General features: G+C 38.4%; 1 pseudogene; it reads right to left on the bottom strand.

Annotated features, from left to right (window-relative positions):
* Window positions 1-15,327, bottom strand: part of LOC123610381 — a 33,772-nt pseudogene extending 18,445 nt beyond the window's left edge.
* Between the last annotated feature and the right edge of the window lie 4,454 nt (window positions 15,328-19,781).

Consider the following 19,781-nt stretch of genomic DNA (forward strand, 5'->3'; position numbering starts at 1 on the left):
AGCAATGCCATCTCTAGAGTTCCTCCCTCATCTCTGGGTATGTGGAAAATGACACTTAAGAAACTATGCAGGAAAGAGTAAGGGGGAACAGAGAATCTAAGGTTGATGGAAAGCAGACGAGACATTCCTAGAAAGAAAATGTCCCAGTCTGCATTGAAACAGGTCCAAAACCATGTAGAGACAGCACCGGCTAGAGAAAGGTCTTGAAAGTGGGACTCAAGGTGCCAGTCTCAGGACGGCACCACTTGTATGGGACTAGAAGGTGTATGAAGACGGAGAAGTGCCTTTTTGAGATATGATAGAAAAGGAAAGAAGAAGGGAAAATTAAGAGTCCTACAGAAACAAGAGTGAATCATAAAACCAAGAGACACATCAAGCTTTCTCTTACCACAAAAAGTCATTATCTCAAATGTACTATTCTTTACTAACAGAAGGCAGTCTTGAAATTGAAATTCATAAAACACCAAAAACCCTTATCCTTGTCTATGAACAAAAATGGAAGAGTGCCTTGAAGTAAGTTTACTATAAGAAGAAAACAGGCAATGAAAATCAAAACATTCTAATAGAAAAAAAATATTCCAGCAGATTAAAATTCCCATCAACACATATAAACACATAATCATTAACCAGAAAAATAATGTAACAGCATTTTATTTTATTTTATTTCTTAGTTTTTTAAAGAAGTCTTCATGCCCAGTGTGGAGCCCAACATGGGGCTTGAACTCATGACCCTGAGATCAAGACTTGAGTCGAGCCAAGATCAAGAGTCAGATGCTTAACCAACTGAGCCATCCAGGTGTCCTGTGTAACATAGTATTTTAAATACATATTCTAGCACTACAATTAAATACTCTCAAAAAAGCACTTGGAGATGTGCAAAAATATGTTGATTCAGATATTTAAAAATTAAAAACCTAAATAAATATAAAACTGGAAAGAATGAAAACAATTTCATTGTTTGGTTCAGGAAAGAAACTAAAGACAAAACAATATCAGTTCAGAAATTAAGATAAAAGTTACAAGGTACTCAAAAACAAATATACCTGAGTGTAAATTTAATAAGGGACATCGAAAAGGCAGGAAAATAACCAAAAGAATAAGGAGGAAATAAAGAAAAAAAGCAAAAATGAGAGAAATAGATAAAACAGAAGACAGACCAAGGAAGTCAAACTCTTTGACTGGAGTGCTTGAAGAAGAAAAACCAAATGATAGAACTAATATTTAAAACTACAGTCCAAGAGAATGTTCCAAAAACAAAAGACTGGAATCTGTACATAGAAAAGATATGTACTATATTTGAAAAAATCGACTTGGAATAGCCATCTCTAGATGTCTGATATTCCACAGTGCCTGAAACAATATAGGTATATAATTCTCTGTGTATATAAACAAAATAAGATGTCAGAGTAACTAACCTTTGATGATTCATTGTTCCAAAATATGGTTGCATTGTTCTTTTTCATCACGAGCTCAAACTTAGAGTTTATGAATATATATTCTCCAACCTTCACAAAAGCAACCTCTCCATTATCACCTAATCGCCACTTTAGAATGTCATAGTCACACCTCCATTTTCATCAATTTCTATTCTCTCTCCATAATGGGTGGTAAACTTAAGTCCTTTCAAATAGCACATTAACTAGAAAAAGAGGAGGAAAAAAAGCAATTTGTAAATATTTGGTTGCCTAGAAAACAGGGTTTATAAAGAAAAGAATCTCAGAACTCATATCTAATTCATGTGATTGGACTTTTTCCTTTTCCCTGATACCTCTGCTATCCAATACAACAACTTCTGGCCACATGAGACAATTGCAAAGTTGAAAGTGGCTGGCCAAATTGAGATGAGCTTTAAGTATAAAATACACACTGGTTTGCAAAGACTTAGTTTAAAAATATGTAAACCATCATTAATAATTTTATATTACTTTTATTTATTACTTTATATGTATAATATTTATAATAATAAATAAATATTATTTATTACTTTATATTTATAATATTACTATTATATTATCATGATTATAACTTCATGTTAAAATACTATTCCAGATCAAATAAAACTTACTAAATTTAATTCTATCTGTTTCTTTTTATTTTTTATTTTAGTTACTAGAAAATTTTAAATTACCTGTGTGGCTCATACAGACTCATACAGATTAGGCGTAGGGGTGCCTAATAATATCTCCATATCTAGGGAATCTTCCTTCCCTCCCAGATTTCTTCCACTTATGGATACCAGTCTACCTCCCCAACCATTCCCTTTCCTACATGTCGGGTGGTAGAGACATGAAGATCAACCAGATCCACTCCCTACCTTGAAAACCTCACAATTCAGTAGAGAGGTTAAACAAATAAACAGGTACAAATAGTAACATTCAATGTGCCTCTATGTTGCTGTTGTGGAAAGTGTTGAAAAGGCATGGGAGAGGGGGTGGCTAACTAATTGTCTTAGGAAAATTTAGGAGATTTCCCCAGGAAGTGGCTATCTGAGCTGGGTTTTAAAAAATTAGTAAGAATTCACCTGACAAACATTGGTGGCAAGGAGATTCTAAGCCAAGAGAATAACATGTGGACAAAGGTCCCTCCACAAACCAGAGAGGCCAAACAACTTGGTGGAAACAGCCTGAATTATGATGTCTGATGAGCTGACATCATATTTTGGTTCTTTCAAATGTCATGGGGGGCAAGTCATATATCTTATAAGCACTAGCTTCCTGGTCTGTTAAAAGAAGGAAATTATTCCTGCCCTACCTCTGTCATAGAAATTAATATAACTTTCAGCCTTTAGTAAGTCAATATACCAAGTTAAGTATTATAATAATCACCATCCACTCTGGAGTAGGGCCACTCCAGGTCCCCTGGCCTTTTATCTCTCCTTCCTTTTACCACATGCTGTTCTCAAACGACATAAAATCTACATCAGAGTTCACAACATGGTGACTTTCACTGGCAAGTCCATTGGGAAGAGGCATTTTTTTTCCCTTTCCAATGTTCAGAAGAGTTAAGAAAGGAATGTTCAAAGAATACCAGTCCCTGACCATTCTCTAGAACAATGTTGCCATAATTCCATCTGTTTGTCACCATTGGATGGTAGGATACAGTTCCCTATCACCCAGCTATACAAAAGAATTTAGAGATATGTCCAAATAAACCACAAGAGTAAAAGGGTTTTACCAAATATACATATTCTGATCAAGTCTGCTAACGGGATAAGCTGAGAAGAATGAGTATGGAGTACATTGTCATTTTAGTTTTAAATAAATTTAAAATTTTTACTTCAATACATTTATGAAGCATTCTCAATAAGCCTCTTAACCATCTCTAGGGTAAGGTCCTGCTTTTCAGGTTTAACTTACTGACATCATATGGGGTATGTGTCAAGGAGCATGAATCCCATCATGGACTATCCCACCAACATTCACCCTGACACTATGTGGACCTTTGATCTTCACTAAAGTCTCTTCTCTGCAATTCTAATACATGTTTGTTGTTCTTTGAGCAAATTTAAATTGTAATATTGAAATATTCAAATAATGAATTAGAGGGTTGTTATTTACCATATAGTATCCTTTCTATTACAAAACAAGTACCCAAAGCATTTCTTTTAAAATAAAGGAACTGCCCTAAGACTTTAAAATATAACTTAATTTCTTATTCTGAATTTACCACAATTTCCCCAGTACCAAGGAATACACCTTGCACTCAGATCTTGCTTTACAAATTCCATTCTCCAATAACTGGAAATAGGAGTCTTTACAGAAATGGCTGACTTGACTACTGACCTGACGCAGAGAAAGTACAAGATGAGCCCAGAACATCTTGGGGTTCCAGAAAACAAGGAAGTACTTAGAGATGATAAAGATGTGTCAAAGAAAAAAGAGCTAGCTCAAAGTGGCTCCCAACAGCCAAATCTGGGAAATTTTGAGCAGCAGAATAAATAATGATAGTTGTGGATTATTCTACTCATAGGATGGAAATAAATATTCTTGCATCCATATTGATATAATTAAATCAGAGGGGGAAGAGTAGAATTCTGGTTAATAAGTGTAGAAGAAATGAAGGAAACAGAAAATGACCATTTTTTAAACAAGACAGTAATGGTTGTTTCAAGGAAAACCCATCATCAATGGATGTTAAAATTTGTGGGCAAAGGCATGATGAGAAACATTATTTTCAGATCCTCAGAATACTGTCCCCACAAGATAATTACAAAGGGAAACACACTTTACAGTAGAAAAGGTGACATCACGATTACTTAGTGATGAAAATTAAGGTCAACAATAATAATAAGACATAATGACATCATGTACCTCCTGATATGAGACATAAAAAGGATACATTAAGGTGCCTGGGTGGTTCAGTCAGTCAAACGTCTGACTCCTGGTTTCTGGTCTGGTCAAGATCTCATGGTTGGAGAGATTGAGCCCTGCATCCAGTTCTGCACTGACAGCATGGAGCCTGCTTAGGATTCTCTCTCCCTCTCTCCACCCCTCCCTACTCACATTCCCTCCCTCCCTCTCTCTCTCAAAATAAATAAACTTTAAAAAAGAAATTTTTAAAAGGATAAATCATATCAAAAAACATATGATATTTTTGCCAAAATGCATACCCTCAATGTATCCATGAGAAAAAAAATAGAAAAACGAAAATTGAAACATATTCTTTTTTTTAGTTTATTTATTTATTTTGAGAGAGAAGAGAGTATGAGCAGGGGAGGGGCAGACAGAGAGGGAGAGACAGAATCCCTAGCAGGCACTGTCAGTGCAGAGCCTCACGTGGGGCTCGATCCTACAAACCATAAGATTCATGACCTGAGCCAAACCAAGAGTGGGAAGCTTAACCGACTGAGCCACCCAGGTGCCCCTAAATTTAAGACATTTTAAAAATAACTGACTAGTACTTATAAAAAATATCAAAGTCATGAAAAACAAGGAGGAATGGAGAACTACCACATACTGGAGGAGACTAAGTAGACACAAACCGAAATGCATTGTGGGATCAATTTGAAAATAAAAATAAAGATGTGGTGGTTCAGACTACTGTGGACTCTGTTGGGAGTGACAGGCAATTTGGTGTTGCTAGAGAATAAAGTGCTGAGAGTCATGGAAAGAACGATAAAATCAAAGATACTGATAGCGCCAGACCACAGATGTCATGCTTTATCCTTTACAAGTAAGATGGGAGGGGCTGAAGGCTGTAAGCAAAGGAGCACTCTGATTAGGCATGCATCCTGCTGAGATCATTCGGGCTACTATGTCCCAACACGAATTTCTTGGACATCAGAGTTGAGACAGGAAAGAGGAGAATCATATCTTCAAGATGACCCCCATTAGTCTTCTTCTAGGGTTCATGCCTTTGCATGGCCCCTTCCACACTGCATAAAGGCTAAAGTTTCCCTCCCAGCTAGCTATGACCATGTTAACTAAATTCTGGCTAATGGCATGTAAGGAGAATTGTATGTAATTTCCAGGAAATATCCTTAAATGGAGGGATGTACACATCATTGCCCTTTCTCCTTCCTGCTGGTTACAGTATGGACATGATGGGTGAAGTCCAAGTAGACATTTGAGATTATGAAGTGAACCCACATAGTGAGAACAGTGAAACAAGGTAGAAGGAATCTGGATCCCTAAGTCAGTCTTTCAGTCCCAGAATGTTAATCTCTAAACTTCACTTACATGAAAAAAAAAAAAAAAAAAAAAAAAAAAACACCAAAACCTACTTTGCATAAGGTACTGTTTAGGGAGGATTTTCTGCCATTCAAAACAAACCTAATAAGAATTCTGTTAACAAACTAGGTGTTGTATGTAAGTGATCAATCACTGAATTCTACTCCTGAAACCAATATTGCACTGTATGTTAACTAACTAGAATTTAAATAAAAATTTGAAAGGAAAAAAATGTTAATTAAAAAATAGAAAAAATTTAAAGGCTTCAAAAATCCCACCAAATAGGAACTTAAAAATGCTCATTTAGGTCACACAAGCAAGCTCTTGTCTTAGGTAGACATGTGATACAATTATATCTATTAAATACAAAAGCAAGTCAAAGGTTTTATTTGTATGAATTCTTTTAATGTCAAACTCTGTCATGAAGTAAAAGAAACAACCCAATAACTTACCTGCCAAGGCTCAAAGCCAGGTATATATGCACAGGTGTTTCCTGGCATATATGGCCCATGTCCTTCTTCACATCTACTTAGACCATCCAAGGCATAAGTCAGAGAATATACAGCTTGTTTGACATTGTTTGTGATTCTTAGCTGAGACACATCCAGATAGGTATTTTTAAGATCTTCCAACTTCTCCTCTCCAATACAGAATTCATCAGACATGGCATGTAATCTGTCCTCCTTACCAGTCAAATTCACTCTATGGTCAATGTTGTAAGGAACACTGCTATCCAGCTAAGTACAGTTAAAAGCCATTTATCAGAATTCAACGGTCGGGACATCATTTGGATCCTTGCCAGGATGTACATCATAAAGAAATTCTTTGAGTCCTGGTATATCAGCTCTTGGAATCGCAAATCCAATACTTCCACCAAAATATGGGAAATATTCAGGCTTTGCAATGAGGGCAGAGGTAATCCAGGCTTCACTGGCTATCCATGTTCTGTCAGTTATGTTATGGTGAACCATTTCCAGCACAAAAGGACTGAGGTCAGTATCAGATGCTTAAAGCACAACTCTGGCAGTGGAACTCAACCGCATCAACAGTTTTCTGCATTTTCTCATTGGAAGAGGCTTTGGGAATAATTTCAGAGAATGCAATACAGGTTGTACTGTTGGCACTCAATGTTGCAATACAGGTTGGCATTCTCCATTCTTTCCTTAAAATTTTTCACTCCATATTTCCCATAATCATCATCAGTTGCTATTGTGCCTATCCAGATCCAATCAACGTGGAGGATAAGTCATACCATGGCTTCTGACTGGATCTTATCACTGCCTACCATGTGAAGGTAAGATGGAAACTGGTGTTTGTCACTTAGAATCAAGCAGGTAGAGGTGTAACTCACCTACAATTGAAAATGTGCTTGGGGGCGCCTGGGTGGCGCAGTCGGTTAAGCGTCCAACTTCAGCCAGGTCACGATCTCGCGGTCTGTGAGTTCGAGCAGCGCGTCGGGCTCTGGGCTGATGGCTCGGAGCCTGGAGCCTGTTTCCGATTCTGTGTCTCCCTCTCTCTCTGCCCCTCCCCCGTTCATGCTCTGTCTCTCTCTGTCCCAAAAATAAATAAACGTTGAAAAAAAAAATTAAAAAAAAAAAAAAGAAAATGTGCTTGCAGTTATTAGACAGCAATAGAAAAATTTCAAATTACACAACCTCTGAATATTTTTATTGGAGAAAGAAGGCACTGATCAGTTCTCCCTTCATTCTCACATCCTTCCACGATAAAACCTTGTACTCCGCTCCCTATCTCATGGGTGGGGACCATGCAAGGGAACACTGGCCTCCCTGTGCACCCTTTCCTCACTCCACCCCAAGGGAGTCAGAAAAGCCAATTATCAAGATAATGACATTCAATGCACCACTTTTCAGAGCTGGGGTCACAACACTGAAAAACAGGTCACCTGACATTTCATCTATGTTCTCGTGACACTGGGTGTGAGGGTCAAGATCCTTCCTCAGCTCTGCTTTCTCATCCGCACAGATGATGGAGTGAGAGGACTCACAGTCTATTTGGAAGGCTCAGTTCTCTCTTGTTCTTCCTCCTTCCCTCTGCCCCTCTTGTGTGTGTGTAAGTGTGTGTGTGTGTGTGTGTGTGTGTGTGTGGGTGTGTGTGTGTGTCTTTCTATCACCACTCCTTTCCCTCTTTCTCTTCTCTTATGTTGTTTTTCTCTGCCAGGACTTGTGAGCATTTAGGTTCTGAGACTTACTGGAGGAAGGTTGTAGGAAGCTCCACAGCACCTGCAGGTCTAGCTACATTCTCCAACAAAGTTCTAGAAGGCCTCATTTTATAGGTACTTGTCCAGATAAATTAAACAGTACTTTTTTTTTTTCATTTTGCCAATGATCCTCGTGTATATTTCCATCAGTACCATGAATTCCTGACAATCTTACATGCATTTCTGCTGTACCTTAACCCCAGCCTCACTGACTCTGCAATGAGGAACATACGCTACATTCTTGTCCAACCCATCTCTTGTTATTAATATGTCACCTTCAGTAGGACCTCCTATATTATAATTCCATAGCTCCATGACTGTCAATGCCTTTGTGAGTGACAAAATATTCCTATTTTCTCTTTTCTATACCATTTGTCCTATTCTTATACTCTTAGCTAAAGTTTACATTCTTCTTTGGAAATTCATTAGCAGCAGCATCATGGAAGTCATATGTAGAAAAGAATCTCATTTAAGAAGCAGAGACACCTGATTTTTAATTCTAGCTACATAATTAGTGTAAGACTGCGGACAATTTACTTAAACCCTCTGAACCTCGGTTTCCTCATGAACAAAATCAGGGTAATGGTATCTACATCTTAAGTACATTAAGTACACCTAATATATACTCAGTATAATATAATGAATAACATACATTTCATACATGTTAATATATAATATAAAAATTTTAATATGATCAGTATATTAAATGAAACAGCCAATGTGAAAGTGTCATATAGAAGATTACTTTTACCTTCTTTGCATATTTACTACAAAGATTTAAACAAGAAAATCAATCTAGAGGTTTCTAGCCAGTGCCTGGACCGCAGCTGGGTTTTGGTAGAAAATAGAGTTCACAGTAACCGTTCAACTGAGCTACATGAAGCCCACGGCTAAGGCGTTAGCTGTGTCACCCACCCACCACCCACCCACTTGGCCTGTTTCTCGTTATTTTTCTGTTCCTCCTTCATTTTTATTTGTAACTTTATAAGAAATACCATGTAAATGTTATTTTTTATGATTATTTCAAATTTCCCATTACTTTAGTAACACAAATAGGCTTAATCATCATTCACATTAATAAATCCTGACTATACTTGAATCACCCATCCTTAGAAATAATTAGAGTTTTATTTATATTTTCTTAATAATCCATTCTCCCTTATGTCATCTTATTCTTAAGTAGAAACATATCATCTGTCTCTGAATTTAAAATAATCTAATGGTTACCAGAGGGGAGGTGGGTGGGGGGATATATAAAATAGGTGATGGGGATTAAGGATCACACTCTGTGATCAGGACAGAGTGATGCGTGGAACTGTTAAATTACTCTATTATACACCTGGAACTAAGGTAACACTATTACATTAACTAACTGGAATTAAAATAAAAACTTAAAGTAAAAAAATTTTTTAAGTCAAAAATAAAATAATCCATAAAATTAGCATCCCAAAACTCTAGCTATCTTATGAAATTCCCAGGCTCGTTTCACTATGTTAGTGTATGAAACAAAAAGAGCCATGAATATTTAATATAGGCAAGAAACAAAATGAATTCCTTATACCATCTAGCAAACAAGCAACCAATTAGTATTTCTCCATCGCCTACTCTGTGCCTCTGTGTTGTGCCTAGTGAGATGTTAACTTAGAAATCAATAATTCACAGCCTCAAGCCAAAAATTAAAGTAGTATCCTGAAGGATATAGAAGAGTCTGAAATCACCTCTACATGGTCACCAAGTCATACCTGCTGAGGCTAGACTGGACAGAGTAATTAGGGGCAGTAACTTCACCATCATCCCTGTTTGTCTCCACAATTTACCTCGGCCTCATCTGAGTGCCTTACTATTTACTGCAGTTTCCACAAACACAGCTTGTGTTTGCTTATAAATTAGTACCCAGCACAGTATTCTGAGCTAACTGAGTATTACCTGTGGTAAATAATACAACCCTAGAATTCTTGACACAGCAGATGATAAGGACGATCCGCATACTCCAACAATTCCTGCCAGAAATGCTCCGGTACTGTTTCTAAAATTGGGCTTGTTTTCTTCCCGCCCTGTAAGGAATCCCAATGCTTCTTCTGCAGATTTGGAGGTGGTGAGACAGGTATCAAAAATCTGATAGCCCAAAGTGATGTTGGGCAAAATATCTTTCCTCTTGTTAATCTCCTTGATTGTGTGGATCATGGTTTTCATCCAGCGGAATCCCCAAAAGTTAAACCTGAAAAAGAAACAGGTTTTGTAAAGCTTTAGTCAGTGGGTGGAACTTCAGGGTCCGGGAGAGCAACCTTTAGCTGAGGGTGGTACCGAGAGCATTTTGCCAGAATATCAGCAGGCACCTCACTTGCGTGAGCATGTGCATATGGCATGAATGATAGAGCAAAGTTCAAGGGTTCACATATGAATTGTATTCACTGTTGATCGGTTTGGGCTGAGAAGTACCTTTTTGGGACATTTTCTAGCTCTATAGATCTTTCATATGATATAATCTCCCCAAACTGCTGATTATGTCTTTTCACAAAAATATCTTCATATTCTCAATTCTCTCCACCACACAGGGCACTAAATAACCCCTCAATACATTTTCGCCATTCATTGGAAGTCCTTGATGCCATATGACTCTCCTTTCCCTCCTCTTTACTTTCCTATTAATTATAATAAAAATGATGTAAATATATGAAAATGTGATAAAAGTATATCAAAGAAGAATATAAAGTTTATGTACACCATATATCCTGTGACTCCAATTTAATCATTTTTTTCTGCCATGATTTGATGGTTAATGCTGAAATTTTTTTTAATTGAAAACTGTCTCCTTCCCACCATTCTCACATAAAACCATAATTAAGATATTTCCCCCTTCATCCCCCAGCCACTAAAGGGAAAAATATTTCTCTTATAATCCATCACCACATTTTTTTTCAGGGTCTTCTCCACTGAAAAATATCTATTCTATTCCCAACTCTTGTTCTCCCCAGTTTTAGCTAAACTTTAACCTATTTAAAAGCATCTCAAGAATTTTTATCTTAATATCTTCTCACCTATATAGTACCTAACTCTGTATCTTCTACTCAATAAATGTTTTTGATTAAACGTCTAATAGCAAATAGCCCTGCTAGCAGATTAGTATTTCTTTAGTTGGTTTTTTAGTTAAGGCTAACTTTGTTTTTTATTTGTTTAATAAATAGTTACTGGGTGTTCCACCGGTGCTAGACCTTATAGGTATAACAGAGAACCAGATAGGAACTGCAATGCACAGGTGAAGACACAGAAAAATAGCGAACTCATGCACCAAATTATAAAAATAGCGACAGGGATACACATAGGGGCCCTAAGGATGGACACCTCACCCTGGAGGACATAATGGCCAAGATGAGGCTTGAAGAATGACATAAAAATGGGGATGAAAGCTGCAGACGGAGGGAATGGTGTGTGTGAAAGCATGTTCTCAAGAAGAGAACCTAATACGTTCTAGGGATGGAAAGATCAGTACATTCGAAGGATAAAAGTGGGAGTGGGTATGGCACAGGGAAATGGAAACTGGACAACCAGAGGTGCCAGAACATGAAAGTCTTCATCATCGTAAGATAGTTGGCTTCCAAATCTACATGGGAGCAATATAAGTTGGCATATCTTTCTTTAATAGTTATTCAATTTGAGAGACAGAGAACAAGAGAATGGGGGAGGGGCAGAAAAACAGGGAGAGAGAGAATCCCAAGCAGGCTCCATACTGTCATCGCGGAGCCCGATGCGGGGCTCAATCCCATGAACCACGAGATCGTGACCTGAGCCAAAATCAAGAGTCAGACACTTAACTGACTGAGCCACCCAGTATCTGTAGCAATATCTTCTTTAAGGGAACAGAGCAATTTATTTCAAGAGCTAGGAAAACGTTTACCTAGTTTGAATCAATAATTCTACCCCTGAGAAGTTTTCTGAACAAATTGTTCTTCCCGAAGGAAAAAGCTACGTATACCCCCAAAGTATTCATTACTGAATTATCTATAATATTGAAATACCAGAACTTACATGTTCACTGATAAGAAATTATGGTATAGTGACTTGATGGGAATATTTTCCATCATTAAAAAACTATAATTAGATTACACAGTAGCATGTATATAATATTAAGTGAAACAGGCCATATGCAATGTTATTTCCATACTATAATTAAAACATACATACAAATTATGTGAACATTTGGTTAAGTATCAACAGAGAAATTTTTAATTTTTTTTAATGCTTATTTATTTTTGAGAGAGAGAGAGAGAGATAGAGTGTGAGCAAGGGAGGGGCAGGGAGAGGGAGACATAGAATCCGAAGCAGGCTCCAGGCTCTGAGCTGTCAGCACAGAGCCTGATACAGGGCTCAAATTCACAAACAGTGAGATCATGACCTGAGCTGAAATCGGACGCTTAACCAACTGAGCCACCCAGATGCTCCTCAACAGGGAAATATTTTAAATGAGCACAGGATAATTACTGGAACGATGAGATTTGGGATGATTTTTCTTTCATTCTCTGATTTCCATTATGATATTCAAATACTGTTGTGCAACATATACCTTCCCCCCCCCCAGAAAATTTCTCTAAATCCTAACCTCATTTAGATCAACCAAAACAAGAATTAAAATACACTTTCACCTCGCATTTCACTGCCTTTGTCTTCCCTGAACGACATTTTCAAAGTAACAGAAAAATCTTCCTCTTCTGTATGCCTAAGCTGATGGCCAAGCAAAACTAGTATCTTGGTAACATTAGAGCATGAGACTTCTCCAAACCGCAACTTGAATTTCTAGATCAGGTATAGGTGGGTTGATGATGCTAAAATCAAAATACTACCAGATTAGGCCTGGCTTGGCCCCTGAGCACGTCCCAGGCCAGGCCAGTCTCAATGCGACTGTCCCACTGAAAGGGAAAATTGCATCACAAGAAGGAGTGTTAAGAGTCTCAGAGAACACTGGTGTTGGACGGAGATTGGAAGAAACTGCTGGTGGTGTGGGTGAAAATGAATTATAATCTTGAAGAACATATGTCAATTTTAAAAATATGGAATTTTGGTATCCAAAATATATAGGTATTTTCAAGATGGACTAAGGTGCTAAGGAAAGTTTTAGCTTTGTATAGCATAAAGATGAGCAATATGGGTTTCAGTCAAATGAGACTGGGAGACCAGCTGAACACTCATAACGATGCCTTGCATTGCTGAGTCACATTTAGGATGAGAAACTGTCTTTTTAGAGGCCCTGCACTGCATGAAAGAAGCTTCACACACAATGTCATGAATCAAAGTGTCACAGACTTCTCAGTAGCAACACTGAGAGTCAGAAAATGACTGAAGAAATCCTTTCAGAGACTCCTCAGGTTTGAGTTAAAGAGGGAATAAATACACACCTTATCTCTCCCACTGATTACAATTAAAACTGCTGGACAGAACATATAAAGCAACTATTACACTACTCTGAAACTTACATAAGAACAGGAAGGGGGAGTGCCTGGGTGGCTCAGTCAGTTAAGCATCCGACTTCAGCTCAGATCATGATCTCACAGTTTGTGCCCCGCATTGGGCTTTCTGCTGTCATCGCAGAGCCCACTTTGGATCCTCTGTCCTCTCTCTCGACCCCACCCCCCCAAAAAAAATAAACACTTAAAAAAAATCAGAACACGTGCACTACATAGGAAAATCAAAATATCCCTGACATAGTGAATTACTTTGTAAATGGGACATACTTCTCACCACTGTTTCAACCACATTGGACATGCCAAATTATTTTTTTAATGAAAGGGGTAGATTTTTACTAAAAACTTCTATATTGGCTTTTTTTCTAGTTAGCCTTGCTAGGAAGATAACCCTCAAAAATTCTGATGAAAGGTGAGGAACAAATTAAGTGATTTCATTTACAAAATATTAGTGTATGAACTCTGGTTTTCATTTTATATTTTAGGGATTGAACGTGTAAACTTCCATGATAAATAATGAACTGACTCTACAACAATGTAGCTGCCAGCAAAAGTCCTTCTCATCCCTCTTTCCTTTGCCTAGCTGTAAGTCTGGAAAAGAATTAGAAGGTCTGGGAAAGAGATAAGAAGGGATGGATTGCAATCCTTTCCTTTGCCAATAACATTACTGTTTATCTACTCCTCTAATGATATTTCAAATATGTAGCATGAAATAAGATCAAAGGAAAAGAGTTGTGATCATGAAAGATTTAATTGTATAAGAAGTTGCTAAAATTTTTATAGCATTCATTTATAATTGAAATTACCATCCAGCCTCATAGAAATGCTTACTGTATAATGAATTGTGGTCATGCTATCGTCACAACTATGCAAAAATTATAGTTGCATTTGTATAAAAGGGTTGAGAAAGAATATAGGAAAAGGACTGCTTTGTTATGGTAGTAATATAGTGGATAGTTGTTTTCCTTTGTTTCAATTTCTGGCACTTTTCATAACTAAAATGTGTGTTTGTATGTGCGTGCTCACATGCATGCATGCAAATCTAAGCCCTGTTTGCCTTTCTTACAAAGCATTATTAGTAAATTCAGATTATCCGTCACGGGTCCCAATTCCTGACATGGCAATTTCGGCATGAGGAGAGAAAGGCAGAAACCTTCCAGGGGAAGGAATTTTACTATGAATTTTAGCTCCGATATAAAATCGGCATCCCCACACTGTGTATTTTCACTTGAGGAGAATTTAGTCTAATTAACAATTCACATGAAAGCTATAACACTGCATAACTCTGCATCAGTGCTTCCCAAACTTTACCGTACATGAATCACCGGGAAGCCTTATCAAAATGCTGATTCTGATTCAGCAGATGTGGGATGCAGCCTGAGATTCCACATTTTTAACGAGCTTTTAGGTGCTGCTGCTGGTCCACAGACCACCCTCTGAAAAGCAACGTTTTACATTACACAAAACCTGTTGTTGTCTTTTCTGCGGTACGGAAGTGGGAAAGGACCCACTTGAGACCAAGCTTTTCTTGTTTCTAAGCAATCCTAGAGTGTCCACCCTGGAGAAACTGAGGCGCAGAAACAGATAGTACCTATCCTGTATCAAATAAATAGTGTTGGAGTCAGGGCTGGTTTCATGGTGCCAGCTCCAGACCCTGACTTCCACCCTCACTCCCCACATTCCTTCATCCCCACCCACCACTGTGCTTGATGTAAAAAGAAGACAAGAAAAGCAGCTTACCCTTCACATTTTGCTGATACTGGCTCCAAAACAGACTCATTTGATAGGATGGCCCTGTAATGAATAGGAAACAGTCCTCTAATGACAGGTGAATGGTTTTTGGCATCTTACCTACCCATCCAGATCAAACTTGCCCAGCAAACGATAGGTGTGTTCTTCCTTTCTCTTCTTTGCCTTCAATGCCTAATTCAGCCCATAAAAAAGCAAGAAATCCTAGAACCAAGCATTTCTTTCTGCTGTCCATTTTAATAAAGTGAGTTTGGGAGAAATGACCAGTGTTAGAAGCTTTAAGGAGGCACCTTAATAGAGTGTTTCAGTGAGTGTGTGCATGCTATGTCCCAGTGGGCTCGGCTTACCACTACTTGCTACATAATCGTCAGGCCTCAATCAATCACTGGGCCTTATACTCACCTGCAATTTATCAATCTGGACTAGACACTGAGTAATCCCTTTGAAATGAGCCTCATAAAAATCTCTTCTATGCTTAGCAATAATATATAATGACAAAACAGTGGGTTTTGAGTTTGAAAGAGTGATTTCATTTTGTAAAAATTGTCCCTTTCTTGTTTGTCATGTGTCAGCCTCATTCACTCTCACTTCAGCCACCCGTGTGGGAGCAGCTCTTGCCCCAAAGGTGAGGAAGGGCATTCTGCTTCATCACCAAGTATTTTAAAAAAGGTGAGGGGCGCCTGGGTGGCGCAGTCGGTTAAGCGTCCGACTTCAGCCAGGTCACGATCTCGCGGTCCGGGAGTTCGAGCCCCGCGTCGGGCTCTGGGCTGATGGCTCAGAGCCTGGAGCCTGTTTCCGATTCTGTGTCTCCCTCTCTCTCTGCCCCTCCCCCGTTCATGCTCTGTCTCTCTCTGTCCCAAAAATAAATAAACGTTGAAAAAAGAAAAATTAAAAAAAAAAAAAAAAAAAAAAAGAAAACCATGGTGGGATTGGAAGGCATTGTTTTGAATCTGCATTCTGCCACTTGCATTAGTGTGATGTGGGAGAGTCGCCTAACTTCTGGGCCTCGGGTCCTCCTCAGTGACTCCTGGTAAGCTACCCTAGAACAATTTTGTAAAGCCCATAAGAGTTCAAGGAAGCGGTCATTTTTCACATACATCATTTTCTTGAACCCCCTCTTAAAGGTGAAGTAAGGCCCTCAGTGCACTTTGCTGACTCTGTCACTGGTTCAGACACAAATGCCTGAGAATATCAGCGTTCTTTCATGCGAAACTCCTCTCCTACTTTCTTGCTAGGCCCCTCTGAGAGATGTCTCCCAATTTCTTCTTTCTTCAGGTCAACTCATCATAGATCCCCAGCCTCCACCTTTGATGCTTCTCAAACATCTCCTTTTGGAGTGTAAATTCATAGAATATTTTCAGAGAAAAACCCAATAAAATGTATCAGGAGCATAAAAAATGTGTATTCCCTTTGATAATGTGATTTTACGTTGAAACAGTTATCTCAGGGAAGTAGTAGAGACCCACACGAACATTGTGTATAAGGAGATTAAGTAAAGTTTTATTTATAAAAGATGAAACTATATATATACAACAGAGAATTTCTAAGATCAGTTATAATCTATATTTGCATAATGAAATACAAAGGAGCTATTTAAATCATATTTAAAAAAAATATTTACTCAGAAGGGAAAAGCTCACAATATGCTAAAAGTGAAGGTAACAGAGAACAAAGCAGTTCTATACAGTATAGAGTATACAGTTCTATACAGAAATATACAGTTACATCCTAAATTTATAATTTTTTTAAATATTTCTTTGTTTCCTAGAGAGAGAGACAGAGTGCAAGCTGGGGAAGTGCAGAGAGAAGGGAAACACAGAATCTGAAGCAGGCTCCAGGCTCTGAGCGGTCAGCACAGAGCCTGATGTGGGGCTCGAACCCACAAACTGCGAGATCATAACCTGACCCAAAGTCGGACGTTTAACCGACTGAGCCACCCAGGAGCCCACATTCTAAATTTGTAAAATTTACCAATATATTATAGTTCTTTTTCACCCATATATTCCCATTAAAAACACTAGGAAAAAAAAAAAAAAAACACTGCAAACTGAAATCAAAAAAAGGAAAAAGGACAAAAAAATCCCTTTCCTCATTGTTTTAACAAACCAATAGTTGTCATATTTTCGTGTGCATTTCCAGTCCATATCGACATCCATATAGAACTTTTAATTACTTTTTGGTGGCAGATTGTGGGTGATTTTAATTTTCTTCTTTATATTTTTCTATATTTTCCCATATGTCCAACAATACTCTTATATTTCTTTTATAAACAAAGAAATAATACCTAAAAAAACCCACATCTTTTTAAAAGATTTTTTTATGTTTGTTTATTTTTGAGAGAGAGAGAGAGACAAAGTACAGTCACAGGAGGGGCAGAGAGAGGGAGACACAGAATCCGAAGCAGGGCCCAGGATCTGAGCTGTCAGCACAGAGCTCGATGTGGGGCTCAAACCCACAAATTGTGAGATCATGACCTGAGACGAAGTCAGACGCTTAACCGACTGAACCACCCAAACGCCCCTCCCACATCTTTTTTATAACTCCTCCACACATGCACATTCAACTCTAATACCATCCCTGCCACACACACACACCCACCCCACCCTCGTATCATTATCAGTCACATGGGTCCCGCCAACTTCCACACAGAAGTCATTTCCTTCACCTCAACCCACTGAAGGATTTTCAGCACATATTTGTTGGTTAAGTGTAATCTCTACCCTACCCAAGGAATCCCAAAAGAGAGTTTCTCCTATTATTACTTCCCATGCCTCAGTCTCCCCACAGCCTCACAAGTGAGCATACCCCTGGCCTTTGAGTGACATCTGCTGAATGTCTGACTAGTCTCAGCTTTCTAAAATGTGGATGGTCCACGGGTGCTACCCTCTTTCAAAAGGATACTGAAAAGACTTAAGGAAAAAGACACATTTCCAGAGGACTCTCTTCCCTGATAGGCTTCAGAGTCTGGCTTCGTCCAAACAAATTGGCCCCCTGGGTGACAGACCACTCCTCACCAATAGTCTGAGAATACCCCTCTTGAGCCGTAAAGGTTTAGTCCATGGCCTTTCTGGGAACTATTTGGAAGTGTTCCTCACTCCTTTTTGCTCTTTCTCTCTCTTACCAGATAGAAGGCAGCTGTTTCTAAGCAATTACCCCTCTTGTTGCCAAGGGCTACCCCTTGCACAAAGATATGTTTATCACCAAAGCTGATTTGTCTTAATCCTCTGGGCAAAAGCTGTGCTAGGGACCGCTAAAAAAAAAACAAAAAAAAAATCACTAAAATAGATTAATTTACATTAATAACAAAAACTAGCATTTTTATAGCATGTTACATTTTGCAGATTGTTTCCACATACATTATTCTTCCTCTAGGTCAGGAACAAGATTTAATGTTGATGAGGCTTCTGATTTGTGCAGCAGCATCTGGTCTCCAATGTTTTTATAATTCCCAGGGTGATAGTATATTTTACCAGGGCCACAATGACTACATTCTCCAAATGCGGTAGAATTCATCAAAGATGAGGCAAAGACTAGGAAAACAACATCAGTGCTCTGGCACAGAGCCTTTTTATTAAATGCAGTGATGGACGCTCAACACCTCATTTTTTCCTTATAACATCCTACTTGACTGGTTTTCTTTTGTTCATTTTACAAACGGAGAAACGTGAGTTCTCACAGCTAGTACATGATGACATGCAGATAGCAAAGCCCTTGTGGTAGAGAGGACACAGACCAAGTCCAAAAGGGTGGGTCCTAGATCCAGCTTCTTCACTATCCAGCCCTCCCTTCATCTCTTTGGACTACCAGCCTCATCCTAAAACAGGGGGGCTTTAGACTCAATGGCGTTTTTCAGAGTCCATGAGTTGTAAGGAGTCAGTGATGTTCTAGTTCTGGGTGAGTCTTTCCAAGGCTCATATTCAATGAGAGCTTAACAATATGCTGCCAGAGCAAGAAGTAGCAAGTTGTTTTGTTAACTGTCAAGATGAGATTGTTCCTTCACAATACTTTGAACCTAAGTACCATTTCCATAGGACTCTGATTTCAAGAACTCTCCATCAAAGCAAAAGACACCAGATGAATGTTTGTGCAAATGGCCATGTGTCCACACCCAGACTCCTAAATCTAAGTCTGTATGTTTTTACCGCCCACCCCTGGACTTGTTTGATTCTAGCTGTTCTCCAAGGGCACTGGTGAAGGTCAGGCTCCCTTCCAGGAATAATAACACATTCTGTCCAGACTTGTCTCTGGCTTCAAGCAAAGGAAAACACCTGAGCCTCTAAAGTTTATGAGAACCATCTTATTAAAAAGGCTAAAAGAGTATTTAAAGGCTGTTATGAGATTTACAGGAAAAGCTCAAATTCCAAACCAACTGCAGATGACACTTCTGCGTGCCTCTGAAAAGCCCAAGCATTATAACAATCAGTGAACTCACAGCTGGATTACAGGCACTTGGTCAGATACAGTTTGTCAGATAATATTTGGCTTTTATATTCCTCTCTGCCTTTCCCTTAGCTTTATAATCATTTAGAATCCTAGGTAATATCCATGCCATACCTTCAGATGAATGGATATTCATGATGAATGAATCCTACTTCATTTTCTTATATCTCATCCAGAGTTGTCCTTCTGAACAGTCAAGAAATGAACACTATTTGTTTAAATTGCTGTTTTTGCTTTGTGAAATATATA

Source organism: Leopardus geoffroyi, chromosome C2, assembly GCF_018350155.1.
Source record: "Leopardus geoffroyi isolate Oge1 chromosome C2, O.geoffroyi_Oge1_pat1.0, whole genome shotgun sequence".
Taxonomy (NCBI): domain Eukaryota; kingdom Metazoa; phylum Chordata; class Mammalia; order Carnivora; family Felidae; genus Leopardus; species Leopardus geoffroyi.